Genomic DNA, 18,064 nt, shown 5'->3' with positions numbered 1-18,064 from the left:
TGGTTACCTTGAAACAGCAGGGAGACCAAGACTGGCAGTGATAATCAAAGGGAGCCTCACTTTTTTAAAAAGAGACTATTAGTAGTCTCCAGTTCACAGCATAGTTGAGTGGGACGTACAGAAAATTCTCATATACCTCCTTTGCCACACGTGTATAGTCTCCTCCATTACCAGCGTCCCCCACCAGAGTGACGCATTTATTAAAAAAAAAGAACCCACGCTGACAACATGTTATTGTGAAGGCATGCAAATTTATATTTTATCGGATCATAATTAATCTTCTATTTGTTGTATGTTCATGCCTCAGTTTTTCTTAAATACCTCCCTTCTAAAACGTTTTAAAATTTTTCAAATATTTATAAAGGTAGGATAGTATAATGAACTCTCACATACTCCTCACCAGCTTTCACAATTGTCAACACCCACCTATCCCATTTTTATCTCTATTCTTGACAACCTACCCCTCCCACCTTGCCACAGGATTGTTTTGATATCAATCTCAGATATCATATTGTTTCATCAATAACACTTCAGTATGTTATCTTTAAAAGATAAAAATTCTCTTGTGTAAGCCAGCATGGTACTTAAAACTTTTAACACTGATTCCTAAATATTCAGTTACTTTACAAATTTCCTAAATTTTGTTACAGATATTTATTCAGATCAGGATCCAAACACTTATTGCCATGTCTCTTAAGTCTCTTTTAATCTGATAGGATCTATAGGTTTCCTCCCTTTTTCATGCTTGCAATTTTTCTGTCAGAGAACAAATTGTTTTTTCTTCCGATCATCAAATGAAGTATTGTCTCTTTGCAAATTATCTGTAGAAGGACATATGTCCTAGAGAGTTTTCTACATTCCAGATTTTGCTGATTGTATTCATTCTATTTCTTGTGAGCTGGTAGTTAGATTTAGAGTAGGGTTTCCGGATAAAATACAGGAAAGTGAAGTCGCTCAGTCGTGTCCAACTCTTTGCACCCCTGTGAACTGTAGCCTACCAGGCTCTTCTGTCCATGGGATTCTCCAGGCGAGAATACTGGAGGGGGTTGCCATTTCCTTCTCCAAGGGATCTTCCTGACCCAGGGATCGATCCCGGGTCTCCTGCATTTCAGGCGGACGCTTTACCCTTAACTAAACAATACTTTTTAGTGTAAAAGTGCTCACTTGTGCAATATTTTATCATCTTGTGTTTTTATTTGCTAAGTTTGACAATCTTGGGTTTTTGGCAAGAATACATTCAATTTAGTGTTGGGTACTTCTATCAGGAGACACATAAGATCTGGTTGTTGTTTTTTTTGTGGTGTGAGAAATGACACAGGGGTTCATATTTATGTTACCATTTATATTAAAACTATTTCTCACCATAGGCAGTTGGATGCATCCCTTGTTAAGACAGCCCCTCAGCTTTTTACCTGATGATTTTTGGAAACTAATGATCATTGCCCAGAATAATTTATTAGGGCTTGCAGAATATTTATTCCAGGGCTATCATTTCTTCTGCATTTATAAGCTGGCATTATTCTGTAAAGAACTTACTCTTCTGTACAGTTTATGTAGGAAAGTTAAGCTTTTTCCTTAAGGCAGAATTTTGCAAGCATCTACGAGAGACCTTTATAAATCTAACAATAAAATCTTGCTAAAGATTTAGATAACTCTTACAAATCCAGTAAATCAAAATATTCAGTAAGGTAACATTTTTAAAGCATTTCTAGATGTTAAAAATCAAACATATACCTTTAGAAAATCAGAACTCTTCAGCATTTGAATGTTGACAGCACACTTAAATTAGTTAAATCTTCCTAAGGATCACAATTAAAATTAGATTTTAAATTGCCTACTGTATCAGTTTATCTGAAATGGTTGAAAGCACTGAAAGCTGAATAAAGCTTCTAAAAAGAAGCACAACAGTTATATAGCTTTTCACACTAGATTTGATACACTTTGTATGAAAACTCTTTCTCACCATCTATATGTTTATTACTTATGGCTTTCTAGACTTGCAGACTCACTTCCCACTTAAGGGGATCTGAGTAAGCATTGCCAGCTTCCTGCCACAGCTTAGAGTGGTTCAGGGCAACCGGCCAGGAAAGGCAGCCAGAACTTCCAAGAGTGGGAACTTGGATCCACAAAATCCCAAATGGCCAAGCCCAGGCCTGTGTCTGGCTCTCAAGTCCACATCTTCAAATTGCAGTTAATTATAAATTTGTTAGTCCAGAGCATCATACAGTCTTGGTCATCTATCAAATTTCACCCTCACGAATCTTTACTTTCTGATGTAGGTAGATGGAATTTGGCAATACTTCCCATCCTCCCCATGTGAGCTGTAGACAACTTGCCTGCTGCCTGTTAAGAACTCACTGGATTCTGCACTTTTTTGCTTTTATATCCACTCATCAGCACCGATTTCATGGTTTGTTTGTTAACAGGCAACCTTAGAACTCCAGATGAAATGTGAAAAGTGTTCTGAGGTCAAGTATCTCATTCTTATTGATATTTTTCAGGTAAAGAAATAACAGCTGGGAATTTCTTTTAACTAATTAATTTATTTATTTGGCTGTGCCAAGTCTTAGTTGCAGCACTGGGGATCTTTGATCTGCATTGCAACAAGTGTGTTCTTGAGTTGTAGCACCTGAACTCTTACTTGCAGCATATGATCTAGTTTATATGTTATAGTTACATAGGGATCTAGTTTCCCGACTGGGGTCAAACCTGGGTCCCCTGCGTTGGGAGCAGGAGTGTTAGTCGCTGGACCACCAGGAATGTCGCCACCACTGAGGAATTAAGCAGATGTTGCTTGTGAAACATCGTGTTTCTTGTGAAACTTGTTTCAAGTTTTCAGCTGAGAGGACAGGACTGTAATTCAGGACTACTTTTCCACCATTACTAGGTCAGCCGTAGGCACTCTGTGACCTGGATGCTGTTGGTTGTTCATCTTAATTGTCTCAGACTCTGTCTAGCCCCCTATCTCACCTTTTATTCTTCCCTTCTTCATGGGTAAAAGATCACTGAAAACACATGAGCTCATTTACAAAGAGTGGTGGTACAACAGATTGATTGTGACATCTGCATATCTTGAACGCAGAAAATCTCTTTTATATAAAATTATATAAAATGCTGACATCCACTGACCTTGGGTATTGGGTGGCTTTGAGGCATTCAGGTAAAGATATTGTTTAAAATAACCTGTATTATTCCCCTCACTATTAAGCAACAAATGTCCAGTCTAAAGATGGAGATTACTACTGTCTCTCAACTCACCTACCTCATTTCTGTTGTTGATTTGTCCTTGTTTTATAGAAACATTTGCAGTTTCTATTGCATTTGAAACAATAGTAGTAGTAGTCTGTTCTGGAGAATCCTAAGTGTAAAATAATTTTATATACTTACCTAATTCTGTATTAACTAGCTTTAAAAATTCAATATAGTTATTTGAAAGCAGAATGAAAGGGAATTCCCTGGCCATCCAGGGGTAGGACTGCCAGGGCCTCAGTTTGATCCCCAGTGAGGGACCTGAGATCTCACAAGCCACACAGCCAAAAATAAACAGGTAAATAAAGGGCAGAATGGGAGAGTGAATCTACATTAAGGCATTTTAGCTTGGGCATTTATTATTTTCATAGGGGTGACTTTAAAAGGGTTTTTTAAATCTTTATGATTGTAAAAGCTTCCTCTTCCTCATGGACTCTGTTCTTTTTTTTTTTTTTCCTAATGACTTTGTCATTAGGAGTGTTGTGTAATCTTGAGAGTATAGTTGGAAATATCCCAGAGTATGAAACCAGCCATACCTTGGCTAGTTCATAGGGAAGAGAGGCCATAAGCAACCAGTGTCCAAGCCAGGCTTCAGCAATACGTGAACCATGAACTTCCAGATGTTCAAGGTGGTTTTCAAAAAGGCAGAGGAACCAGACATCGAATTGCCAACATCCGCTGGATCATGGAAAGAGCAAGAGAGTTCCAGAAAAACATCTATTTCTGCTTTATTGACTATGCCAAAGCCTTTGACTGTGTGGATCACAATAAACTGTGGAAAATTCTGAAAGAGATGGGAATACCAGACCACCTGACCTGCCTCTTGAGAAACCTGTATGTAGGTCAGGAAGCAACAGTTAGAACTGGACATGGAACAACAGGCTGGTTCCAAATAGGAAAAGGAGTACGTCAAGGCCGTATATTGTCACCCTACTTATTTAACTTATATGCAGAGTACATCATGAGAAAAGCTGAGCTCGATGAAGCACAAGCTGGAATCAAGATTGCCAGGAGAAATATCAATAACCTCAGATATGCAGATGACACCACCCTTATGGCAGAAAGTGAAGAGGAACTAAAAAGCCTCTTGATGAAAATGAAAGAAGAGAGTGAAAAAGTTGGCTTACAGCTCAACATTCAGAAAACTAAGATCATGGCATCTGGTCCCATCACTTCATGGGAAATAGATGGGTAAACAGTGGAAACAGTGTCAGACTTTATTTTTCTGGGCTCCAAAATCAGTGCACATGGTGACTGCAGCCATGAAATTAAAAGACGCTTACTCCTTGGAAGGAAAGTTAGGACCAACCTAGATAGCATATTCAAAAGCAGAGACATTACTTTGCCAACAAAGGTCCATCTAGTCAAGGCTATGGTTTTTCCTGTGGTCATGTATGGATGTGAGAGTTGGACTGTGAAGAAAGCTGAGTGCCAAAGAATTGATGCTTTTGAACTGTGGTGTTGTAGAAGACTCTTGAGAGTCCCTTGGACTGCAAGGAGATCCAACCAGTCCATCCTAAAGGAGATCAGCCCTGGGACTTCTTTGGAAGGAATGATGCTAAAGCTGAAACTCCAGTACTTTGGCCACCTCATGCGAAGAGTTGACTCATTGGAAAAGACTCTGATGCTGGGAGGGATTGGGGGCAAGAGGAGAAGGGGACGACAGAGGATGAGATGGCTGGATGGCATCACCGACTCGATGGACGTGAGTCTGGGTGAACTCCGGGAGTTGGTGATGGACAGGGAGGCCTGGTGTGCTGCAATTCATGGTGTCACAAAGAGTTGGACACGACTGAGCGACTGATCTGATAATGAAAAGGACATCTTTTTTGGGTGTTAGTTCTAAAAGGTCTTGTAGGTCTTCATAGAACCGTTCAACTTCAGCTTCTTCAGCATTACTGGTTGGGGCATAGACTTGGATTACTGTGATATTGAATGGTTTGTCTTGGAAACAAACAGATCATTCTGTCATTTTTGAGATTGCATCCAAGAACTGCATTTCCAACTCTTTTGTTGACCATGATGGCTACTCCATTTCTTCGAAGGGATTCCTGCCCACAGTAGTAAATATAATGGTCATGTGAGTTAAATTCACCCATTCCAGTCCATCTTAGTTCTCTGATTCCCAGAATGTCGACGTTCACTCTTGCCATCCCGTTGGACCACTTCCAATTTGCCTTGATTCATGGACCTGACATTCCAGGTTCCTATGCAATATTGCTCTTTACAGCATCAGACCTTGCTTCCATCACCAGTCACATCCACAACTGGGTATTGTTTTTGCTTTGGCTCCATCCCTTCATTCTTTCTGGAGTTATTTCTCCACTGATCTCCAGTAGCATATTGAGCACCTACCAACCTGGGGAGTTCCTCTTTCAGTATCCTATCGTTTTGCCTTTTCATACTGTTCATGGGGTTCTCAAGGCAAGAATACTGAAGTGGTTTGCCATTCCCTTCTCCAGTGGACCACATTCTGTCAGACCTCTCTACCATGACCCGCCCATCTTGGGTGGCTCCACATGGCATGGCTTAGTTTCATTGAGTTAGACAAGTCTGTGGTCTGTGTGATTAGATTGACTAGTTTTCTGTGATTATGGTTTGTGTGTCTGCCCTCTGATGCCTCTCGCAAGACCTACCGTCTTACTTGGGTTTCTCTTACCTTGGGCATCGGGCATCTCTTCAGGGCTGCTCCAGCAAAGCGCAGCCGCTGCTTCTTACCTTGGATGAGGGGTATCTCCTCACAGCCGCCCCTCCTGACCTTGAACGTGGAGTAACTCCTCTCAGCCCTCCTGTGCCCCCACAGCCACCACTCCTTGGACATGGGGTTGCTCCTCTCACCACCTTAAAAAGGTATAAACTTTTGGAAGTTTGTATTTTTTTTTAGCCACCTTCAATGGGAAGCATGGATGAAATGGGCAGAGGTGGCCAAATGTATTTTTCCAGAGTAACCTAACAAAGATTTTTTTGGAGCTTCCCTGGTGGCTCGGACAGTAAAGAATTTGCCTGCAATGCGGGAGACCCAGGTTCGATCCCTGAGTTGTGAAGGTCCCCTAGAGATGGAAATAGCAGTCCACTCCAGTTTCCTCGCCTAAAGAATTCCATGGACAGAGAAGCCTAGCGGGCTATAGTCCACAGGGTCGCAAAGAGTTGGACATAGCTGAGCGACTAACACTTTCACTTTTCTGTTTTTATTCTAAAAGAATATATTAGCTTATGTGTGGTGACACTAAGAATGAAAGAATGAAGCTGAGCCCTGGAGACAGTTTTCTTAGTTCTTAAATAAAGGGTTTCTGGGGGGAAAACAGGCTTTCTGAAGTCAAGAGAGGAAAGACGCTGATGGATGTGTGTTCTGGGGTCCCCAGGGTCGGTGCCTCCCACCCCTCTCCCCCTGTGCTTCCTTCCCTCGCACTGTAGCCCCACCCATTTTGCAGTTGCCTCCCTTCCTAGACCATAAGCCCCCCCCAGAAAAAGGTCTGCTTTTTTCTGCCTCCACATCTCAGGTCTGGCACAGTCCCAGGCGGGTAGGGAGAACCTTGCCCCAGTCCTGCAATGTATTGCTACCTGGTATGCGTTGTAACCAACTCTTCAAAAGGCCATGCCACCATTCTGTCAAATCAGTTGCGTCGAGATGGTGGAGACATGATAAGACTAATAAATTCCATGAGCATGGGCCCAGTGCTGTACTTCTTTTATTGTAAAGTGAGGTTCTTGATCAGAAGTGTGTGTAGAATACTGTGGTGATGGAGAAAACATCCTGTAAGTCCAGGGACAGAAGCAGTGGGTTCAGGAAAGGCAAATCCATATCTAGAGGACCTACAAGCACACCTCGTTTTATTGCACTTCACTCAGTTGTGATTTGCAGATACTGGTTTCTTACAAATTGAAGATTGTAGCAACCCTGTGTTGTCAGATGATGCATAGCATTTTTTAGCGATAAAGTATTTTTAAATTAAGGCATTTAATTTTAAAATTAAGGCATTTCAGGTATATTTAAAAAAAAACATAATGCTGTTACACACTTAGAAGACTACAATATAGTGTGGACATACTTTTATTTGTATTGGAAAACCAAAAAATTCATGTGACTCACTTTTTTGTGATATTCACCTTGCTGCAGAGGTTTGGAACCAAACCCAAAGTATCTCTGAGGTCTCCCTGTATTATGATAAATACACAATGCTGCCTCTCCCATGAGGGAAACAGTCCAGTGTAGTCAACCTGCCACCAAGCAGATGACTGAGCACCCCAGAGAATGGTTCCATCTCAAGGGCTCAGTATAGTCTCTGCTTCTGGCAGACTGGACAGTTATTGGCCATAGCCAGGTCACTCTCAGTGAATGCAAGTCCATATTTCCAAGCCCATGCGTGAGCCTCCATCCCGACCACCCTGGCCACTTTGCTTATGAGTCTGTGAGTGATGACAAGAGTAGCAGGGGAAAGAGACGGACTGGTATCCACAGAAAAGGTCAACCCATTCACTTGATTATTAAAATTCCCCTTGGCTGAGTTCATTCTTTGGTGAGAATTCATGTGAGACACAAATATTTTCACACTTTTTGCCCATTCAGAGAGGCCTATATATATACCTCTTTCCCCAAATTTCTTTGTCACCAGTTTTCCAATCATGTTCCTTCTACGTCCTTGACCATCCAGCCCAACCGCTGGCTATAGTCCATGAATTGGTATAGAATTGCAATATGGCCATTTGTCCTTCCAAGCTCAACGTTCAGCCAGGTACACTGCAGGAAGTTCTGACCACTGGGAGGATTCCCCTTCACCACCATCTTTCAGGGATGTCCCCCAGAGGGGCTATAGTGTTGCAACTGTCCACTTATAGGTGGTGGACATATCTACAGAACCATCTGTAAGCCAAGTCTGAGTCTATACTCTCTCTGCCAATTGATCATATGGAACTCCCCGTGAAACCATGAAGCACAGGCTGGGAGAGACAAGACAATGTCGCAGCGATGGGGACCACAGGCATTTGGGCCGCTTTGTCATGTAACCTACTTGTGCCTTCAGGGCCTGTTTAGGACAGATCATTTATGTATCACTTACATTTGATGATGGAGTGTTGCTATGCACACCCATCGTCATGGCATGGTGGGCCAGATATTAATAACTTCCATTTTATGATGGACTACTCAGGTTATGTGGTAACTTGGTGACCCACAGTCAAGTGTTCGGTCTGCATTAAGTCCCAGTAGCAGCCGAGAGCTCTTTCTCTAAAGGAGGGTAGTTAAAAGTGGAGGATGTCAGAGTCTTGCTCTAAAACCCTCAAGGCAGTGCTGTCACTCACCCTTGCTCTGCTTGTTTTGTTCTATTTGCTAATCACTCATGTTGGTGAAGGAAATGGCAACTCACACCAGTATTCTTGCCTGGAGAATCCCAGGGACAGAGGAGCCTGCCGTCTATGGGGTCGCACAGAGTTGGACATGACTGAAGCGACTTGGTAGCAGCAGCAGCAGCATGTTGGTACGGATGATCTTTTATACTCAATGTGCTGATTCAAATGCTGATCTCATCCAGAAACCCTCTTATAAAGACACACCCAGAAATCATACTTTACCAGTTCTTCGGGTATCTCTTAACCCAGTCAAGTTGAACACATGGAATTAACCATGTGGTAGCTATTAGCCACATTGTCTATATCTTTAAAAATAATCAAAATTAAAAATTTGGTATCTCAGTCATAGTAGCCATCGTTCAAATGCTCACTAATTAGAGGCCACATGTTAGATATAGAACATTTCCATCCTCACAGAAAGTTCTAGTGGACAGCACTGCTTTGGAGAATGAAACCAAGAGGTGCAAAACTTCTCTGACTTGGCAGAGATCAAATGACAAGCCTGCAGAACCATCAGGAGAAACACTCATTGCTTAAACAATCCCAGAACATTAGTTAATGGCAGGACAATGGGTAGAGGGCCAGGGAAAGGTGGTAATATTTTTGAAACTTCAGCCAGCCTCTTTGGACATCCATATTCAGCTCAAATCAGTTCAGTTCAGTCACTTAGTCGTGTCCAACTCTTTGCGACACCATGGACTGCAGCATGCCAGGCTTCCATGTCCATCACCAACTCCCGGAGCTTGCTCAAATTCATGTCCACCAAGTCGGTGACGCCATCTAATCATATCCTCTGTCATCCTCTTCTCCTGCTTTCAATCTTTCCCAGCATCTGAGTCTTTTCCAATGAGTCAGTTCTTTGCATCAAGTGCCCCCAAAATTGTAGTTTCAGCTTCAGCATCATTCCTTCCAATGAATATTCAGGACTGATTTCCTTTAGGATGGACTGGTTAGATCTCCTTGCAGTCCAAGGGACTCTCAAGAGTCTTCTCCAACACCACAGTTCAAAAGCATCAATTCTTCGATGCTCAGCTTTCTTTATAGTCCGACTCTCACATCCATACATGACTACTGGAAAAATCATAGCTTTGACTGGATGGACCTTTGTTGTCAAAGTAATGTCTCTGCTTTTTAATATGCTGTCTAAGTTGGTCATAGCTTTTCTTCCAAGGAGCAAATGTTTTTTAATTTCATGGCTGCAGTTACTGTCTACAGTGATTTTGGAGCCCAAGAAAATAAACTCTGTCACTGTTTCCATTGTTTCCCCATCTATTTGCCGTGAAATGATGGGATCAGATGCCATGATCTTAGTTTTCTGAATGTTGAATTTTAAGCCAGCTTTTTCACTCTCCTCTTTCACTTTCATCAAGAGACTCTTCAGTTCCTCTTCACTTTCTGCCATAAGGGTGGTGTCATCTGCATATCTGAGGTAATTGATATTTCTCCTGGCAATCTTGATTCCAGCTTGTGCTTCTTCCAGCCCAGCGTTTCTCATAATGTACTCTGCATATAAGTTAAATAGGCAGGATGACAATAAACAGCCTTGACGTACTCCTTGCCCAATTTGGAACCAGTCTGTTGTTCCATGTCTGATTCTAACTGTTGCTTCTTGACCTGCATACATATTTCTCAGGAGGTAGGTAAGGTGTTCTGGTATTCCTCCCTCTTGAAGAATTTTCCACAGTTTGTTGTGATCCACACATGGGGTCGCAAAGAGTCGGACATGACTGAGCGACTGAACTGACTGACTGACTGACACAGTCAAAGGCTTTGGCATAATCAATAAAGCAGAAGTAGGCGTTTTTCTGGAACTCTCTTGCTTTTTCGATGATCTAACAGATGTTGGCAATTTGATCTCTGGTTCCTCTGGTTCCATATTCAGGTGTATGTATGCAATTCCAGTTCCTCTCTCAGCGTAATCATTCTTAAAAGCTCTTTTTGCATACCTTCCTTGTAGTGTGGAGGCCCCTAGTGTTAAACCTTTCAAGAATCTGATGCAAACATTATGAGTTGTCTCCACCCTACCCAACGCATTTTTCTATATATTAAATGAGGAACTGGGGAAAAGATGAAAAGATATGATGACAATTTATGTCCCTGTTTTAGGCTATCTGCTCCCAAAGACAAAAGTAAAATGAATCCATTTTCTGGAACAGATAGAGCCCATAGTTCAGCATTTTATATGAGTGAATGATGGACTTTTTGCCAATTCTAATAGAGTCCCAGTTGCCCTTTATAGTAATAATCATTGCTAACATGTACTGAAGTGTTACTGTGTACCAGGCGCTATGCTGATTGCTTTGCATGCTTTATTTCATAGCAGTCCTCTGAAGAGATTACTAATATTAACTTTTCTTTGCAAGTGACGAGGCAACAGGAGGTTAAACACCTTTTCAAGGTCATGCAGCTTACACCCAGCAGAACCAAGAGGTAGCCACCTGTCCGCAGTCTGTGCTCCGAGCCTTGGCACTGCACTTTTTCTTGATCATGTCTCTGTTTATTATTCTGTGTTGAGTTTCATCTGTTTATTGTGTGTCTTTCCTTCAAGACTGAGGGCTTCTTAAGGACAAAGTCAGTGCCTTATGTACTGAAGTGTGTAGTTGCTTTTGGCTGCCACATTCCTTCCTATTTTTGAGCTCCCCCTCGTGCTGCCTTTGTAGAGTTTACCTCCCCTGTGAAAGCGTAAAAGAAACACCCTTTCTTTTTCTCCAGATATTAGAGCGTGGACACGGGACCTGGCTTGGCCAATCACTTCTCCCACCTGCAACACAGAGTCTCGAACTAACAGCACAAAGAAGGTGAGATGGTTAGGCCTTGTTCACAGCCATAGTGGTCTTCTGTGGTGGTGGAACCTGAGCAGTGGTTCTGCTGAAAATGATTGTGTCTTCCTGCTTGCTGGCCCTCCACCACTGCCTTATTTCCTGTCCATTTCCCATACCTAGGTTTCCTCCCTCCCATCTGTTTCTTCCAGAATATTCTTTTCCTGTGTGTTGAGTTGGTTTCTGCTGCTTATACCCAAGAATCACGACTAACACAGACAGCTTTGTATAGCCAAAGATAAGGGTAGTGCTTTACTAACTGTTTGTTGAGTGAATAAATGAAATCCCATAAGCTGTCAACATATCTTAAGAAGGATGGACTAAAAGTGGGAAGTAGGATAAGAATGAGGATAAGAATCACAGAAAGGGAGGTGGGACGGAATAGTTTTCCACTTAAATTCTTCTTGTAACTTGCCAGATGTACTTGCTGTAAAGTGGAATCTCTGACAAAGACAAGGCATGGGATAACTGTCATTCTTGAAAATTAAATTTTAATTGTCATTCTGAATTTTTTAAAGAAAACTAAAAAAATTTTAATTGAAAAAATATTTTAGAAATTCTTAAAAGTATAATCAGAAAAGAAAATTCCTCTGCTTAAATCTGCGGTGCAGGTCTGCAGCCTCCTCTGAAGCTTCTCTTCAACAACTGCTTTTCAAGCACAGTAACCCTGAGCCCCTCCAGGTCACCAGTTACTCAGCTCACATGGTGACACGCTTGCAGGAAATTATCCTGTCCCTGTTTCCTGCAACTTCGACTGAGAGCAAGGATTAGTGTGGCTTCTTCACCTTTCATGAGAGGCCAAGAGACACTAGGAAAGCACTTGAAAGGATTTAGTTCAGGCTGTCATCAAGAGGTATTTTATAAAATTAAGTCTCATTAATCAGCACCATAATACTCCAGAAGGCATTGAAGTAGACTTTAGACTTCACATGAAATGCAATTGGATAAATGAGCTGTGTAAGCTGGAGTGCAGGAAAATTGTTGAAATTTTGTATAAACGTTCACCTTTATAGCAGCACATCAAAACAGTTAATTGTATATTACTCTTATGAAACTCCAATACTTTGGTCACATGATGTGAAGAGCTGAGTCATTTGAAAAGACCCTGATGCTGGGAAAGATTGAAGGCAGGAGGAGAAGGGGAAGACAGAGGATGAGACGGTTAGATGGCATCACCAACTCAATGGGCATGGGTTTGGGTGGACTCTGGGATTTGGTGATGGACAGGGAAGCCTGGTGTGCTATGGTTCATGGGGTCAAAAAGAGTCGGACATGACTGAGAGACTGAACTGAACTGAACTGAACTTATGCGTTCAAAGAAGTTGTTCTTTCCTTGATTAATTATTTGATAACCCAAACCTAGCTGGATTGTCTTCTATACTCTGTTTATACTGTGCCAGTCAGGGGTCCCCAAGAGACAAGAGGCCCCCTCAGGACTCTACGTGCTACTCACTTTCTCTATTTCAGAGAGACAAAGAAAGCCAAAGGGAGAGACAGAGTCATAGAATCCACTGTGCTTTTGCCCTTTGAACAGACTCCAAACTCCCTGCCCTGATTTATTGGACTTGCATGATTATGAGGATCCCCCCCACATCTCTGATTTTATCTTCTCACACTGCACAGTTCTCTTTCCCAAACTTCTGCGTCTGGTGAACTCTTCCTCAAACACACCTTTCTTACAGCCTTTGTTTGTGTTAAATAGCTGTTGTGGGGAACTCCCTGGCAGTCAGGTGGTTAAAGACTCTGCAGTTTCACTGCGGGAGGTGCAGGTTCAACCCCTCCCTGGTCAGGGAATTAAAATCCTGCATACCGAATGGCCTAGCCAACAAAAAAACAAACAGAAAACCTCATTAAAGTTTTCTATGGTGATGGCATATTGTCTTGATAATATTTGGGATATACTGTTGTTGCTGTTATTCAGTCGCTCAGTTGTGTCCGACTCTGCAACCCCATGGACTGTAGCACACCAGGCTTCCCTGTCCTTCACCATCTCCCAGAGCCTGCTCATACTCATGTCCATTGTATCAGTAATGCCATCCAACCATCTCATCCTCTGTCGTCCCCTTCTGCTCCTGCCCTCAATCTTTCCTAGCATCAGGGTCTTTTCTAATGAGTCAGCTCTTTGCATCAGGTGGCCAAAGTATTGGAGCTTCAGGAACAGTCCTTCCAATGAATATTCAGGACTGATTTCCTTTAGGATGGACTCTTTGATCTCTTTGCTGTCCAAGGGACTCTCAAGAGTCTTCTCCAACACCACAGTTCATAAGCATATTAGGTTAAATAAAATATATTGTTGAAATTAATTTCACCTGTTTCTCCTTATCTTTTCAGTATGACTACTATACAATTTAAGTTTTCTTTGGTGGCCTCCACATAATTTTCTGTAAAACATACTTTACTAGGTTTATACTTAAGCAATTCATTGATGATTATCCTGAACCAGGCCATGCAGAGAGGAATGTACCAGGTATCACTGGAGTACACTGCGAGGAGAGCTGTGCCCAAGGCGTCAGGGAGGCTTTCAAGGAGGAGTGGCGTCTGAGGTGGTACTCAGTTTCTTCAGACATCAGCAAGGGCTTCCAGGGTACAGACTCACTGTGAGCTTTCCTCTCTTCAGAACTTTCGTCTCCATTCTGAAAGCATGGAAGACAGTATCATATACCTCTGCTCTATGAAAACCCGACAGCCACACGAGTCCTGGCTTTCCAGAAAAGGGTTGAATCAAGGTAAGGGATATTCTGATATCTGAACCTTAATCTCAGTATCTGGCCTGATGTACGTAGTATTTATGTCATGTAGTGAGTCGTAGATAAACATTCTGGAAAAGTTGTTCTCCTTTCAAGGACATCTAAACAATGTTTTCTAAAAATACAGTACAAATTTACACTGATTTAATACTCAGTTTGGTTTGGGAAATCATACTCAGCTGCTACTGTGATAATCTTTGAATTCCAGGGGACTTTGAAATGACATTGCTAACCAACCAATTTTCTCTTTCAAAAACCCTTTTTGAGTGGGATATTCAGCTCTGTTTTTCAGGAGCCTTACTGTGCTAGACAGGTGTGGAGTGAGGCAATGCTTCATTTGTTTGAATCATTCATGGATCTATGAAGAAACAGATTTCTTACAGTTGAGTAATAGCAGGTGTGTTATCACACTCTGACTCTCTTTTTGGTTGCTCTGCAAGGACTGTGGGCCCTTAGTTCCCTGACCAGGGGTTGAACTCAGGCCCTTGGCAGTGAAAGCGCAGAGTCCCAACCACTTGGGAGTTTCCTGCGACTCTTTTTTCAAAATAATAACTTTACTGAGATAGAAGTCACACACCATACAGTTCACCCATTTAAAGTATACAGTGGCTTACAGTATATTCATAAAGTCGTGCAGCCATCACCACAATCAATTTTAGAATTTAGTTTTTTAGTTCAGTCGCTCAGTTGTGTCTCTTTGTGACCTCATGGATTGCAGCATGCCAGTTTTCCCTGTCCATCGAGTCGGTGATGCCATCCAACTATCTCATCCTCTGTCGTCCCCTTCTCCTCGTGCCTTCAGTCTTTCCCAGCATCAGGGTCTTTTCCAATGAGTCAGTTCTTCAAATTGGGGCCAAAGTATTGGAGCTTCAGTTTGAGTATCAGTCCTTCCAGTGAATATTCGGGACTGATCTCCTTTAGGACTAACTGGTTTGATCTCCTTGCAGTCCAAGGGACTCTCAAGAGTCCTCTCCAACACCACAGTTCAAAAGCATCAATTTTTTAGCACTCAGCTTTCTTTATAGTCCAACTGTCACATCCATACATTTAGTTTTTATTATGTCCCAAAGGAACCCTGTACCCCATTGCCAGCACCCGAGGTGTGGGTTGAATTGTGGCCCATAAAGATATGTCCATTTAGCATCTCTAAAAGTGACTTTATTTGGAATGAGGGTCTTTGTGGATGTCGTTAAAGTAAGGATTGTGAGATACGATCATTCTGGATTAGGGTTTTTAAAGCCAATGATGAGTCTTTATAAGAGAGAGGAAAGGCTGTTATAAACAGTGCTGCTATGAACATTGGGTTAGGGTTAGCAACCTAGATGTCCATCAGCAGATGAATGGATAAGAAAGCAGTGGTACATATACACAATGGAGTATTACTCAGCCATTAAAAAGAATACATTTGAATCAGTTCTAATGAGGTGGATGAAACTGGAGCCTATTATACAGAGTGAAGTAAGCCAGAAGGAAAAACACCAATACAGTATACTAACGCATATATATGGAATTTAGAAAGATGGTAACAATAACCCTGTATACGAGACAGCAAAAGAGACACTGATGTATAGAACAGTCTTTTGGACTCTGTGGGAGAGGGAGAGGGTGGGATGATTTGGGAGAATGGCATTGAAACATGTATAATATCATATATGGAACAAGTTGCCAGTGCAGGTTCGATGCACGACACTGGATGCTTGGGGCTGGTGCAGTGGGACGACCCAGAGGGATGGTATGGGGAGGGAGGAGGGAGGAGGGTTCAGGATGGGGAACATGTGTATACCTGTGGCGGATTCATTTCAATATTTGGCAAAACCAATACAATATTGTAAAGTTTAAAAATAAAATTAAATTAAAAAACAAACAAACAAAAAAAAAAAAAAGAGAGAGAGGAAAGGACCACGCAGAGACACAGAGAGGCCGCAGTGTGAAGCTGGGGGTGGGGCTGAGGCACAGAACCCCGCCAGCCGGGAGCGCCTGTGCCACCAGCAGCGGCCAGAAGCCAGGAGAGCAGCGTGGAAGGATTTTCCTTCAGAGTCCCCACAGGGGACTGAACTTGCCGACACTTGGTTTTGGACTTCTGGCCTCCTGAACCGGAAGAAAGTACATTTCTGTTGTTTTAAGCCTTCAGGTTTGCGGTAATTATCATGGCAGCCCTCGGAAACAAATAGACTCCAGATACCCCCCAGTTTCCCCCGCTTCTGGTAACCACCAGTTTACTCTCTGTCTTTATAAGTTAAGTAGGTAAGTGAAAGTTGCTCAGTCATGTCCAAGTCTTTGCGACCCCATGGACTGTATAGTTTATGGAATTCTCCAGGCTAGAATACTGGGATGGGTAGCATTTCTCTTCTCCAGGGGATCTTCCCAACCCAGGGATCAAACCCAGGTCTCCCACACTGCAGGTGGATTCTTTACCAGCTGAAGTATCAGTGAAGCCCTTCTGTCTTTATAGATTAACCCATTGTGAGCATTTCATATATATTTCATGTAGTCGTGGGTTTTTTTTTTCCTAAATTAATTTTACTTGGAGGCTAATTACTTCACTGTTGTGGGTTTTGCCATACATGCACATGAATCAGCCAGGGGTATAACTGTGTTCCCCCCATCCTGAACCCCCTTCCCACCTCCCTCCCCACCCCATCCCTCTGGGTTGTCCCACAGCACTGGCTTTGAGTGCCCTGCTTCATGCATCAAACTTGCACTGATCATCTATTTTACATATGGTAATATACATGCTTCAATGCTATTATCTCAAGTCACCCCACCCTCAGTTTCTCCCACAGAGTCCAAAAGTCTGTTCTTTACATCTGTGTCTCTTTTACTGTCTTGCATATAGGGTTGTCGTTACTGTCTTTCTAAATTCCATATATATGCATTAATATACTGTATTGGTGTTTCCCTTTCTGACTTACTTCACTCTGTATAATAGGCTCCATGTGGTCTTTTGTGATTGGCTTCTTTCACTTAACGTGACATTTTCAAGGTTTATCTCTTGTAGGACATATCTGAATCCCATTTCTTTTTATGGCTGAATAATGTTTCAAATATGGATGCACCACATTTCATTCATCCATTCATCAGCTGATGGACATTGGGTTGTTTCTACTTTTGGGTTATTATGAATGATGCTTCTGTGAATATTTCATTTCAGTTTAGTCACTCAGTCGTGTCTGACTCTTTACGACCCCATGGACTGCAGCACGCCAGGCTTCCCTGTCCATCACCAACTCCTGGAGCTTGCTCAAAGTCATGTCCACTGAGTCGGTGATGCCATCCAACCATCTCATCCTCTGTTGACCCTTCTGCTCCTGCCTTCAGTCTTTCCCAGCATCAGGGTCTTTTCCAGTGAGTCAGTTCTTCTCATCAGGTGGCCAAAGTATTGGAGCTTCAGCTTCAGCATCAGTCCTTCCAGTGAGTATTCAGGACTGATCTCCTTTAGGTGGATGTTTTTCTGTGGACATATATTTTCATTTTCCCTGAGTATGTGAGTCATCTGGTGACTTCATGTTTAACATTGTGAAGAACTGTCAGACTGTTTTCCAAAGTGGCTATACTGGTTTACTTTCCTGCCAGCAGATGATGGGTCTTCACCTTCTCACCAACGTTTGTTATTATCTGTATTACTTTTGTTAGACCTGAATCCATACCACTAGACCTCTGGGCATACACAGCCTGCTGCGTCAGCACCACAAGCCCCTCACGGCTCTGGCCTCCTCACCGCTTGTCCCCTTTGGGCACACACAGCCTTGCCTGGCGTGTGAGTCCCCTGGGGGTAACACAGCTTACTGTGTTACACAGCCTGGATATCACAGTCTCAGGTATCCAGAACCTTCTTTGTTGACCCCACAAGTCACCTCAGATGCTTAGAAACTCTACCTCCTTGCCTCCTATACACACAGCCTT

General features: G+C 42.4%; 1 long non-coding RNA gene across 1 annotated transcript; it reads left to right on the top strand.

Annotated features, from left to right (window-relative positions):
• The first annotated feature begins 11,305 nt into the window (after positions 1-11,305).
• LOC147352918 (uncharacterized) lies at positions 11,306-14,243 on the top strand. The gene is made up of 2 exons (XR_015145237.1): positions 11,306-11,393; positions 14,032-14,243. It is a non-coding gene; the product is annotated as an uncharacterized LOC147352918 (long non-coding RNA).
• Positions 14,244-18,064: the final 3,821 nt, after the last annotated feature.

Source organism: Bos grunniens, chromosome 18, assembly GCF_055505025.1.
Source record: "Bos grunniens cultivar Pamir isolate PY7600 chromosome 18, Bosgru_T2T1.0, whole genome shotgun sequence".
NCBI lineage: Eukaryota > Metazoa > Chordata > Mammalia > Artiodactyla > Bovidae > Bos > Bos grunniens.
The sequence above is the reverse complement of the archived record's forward strand: the minus strand, read 5'-3'. Positions and strand labels throughout refer to the sequence as shown.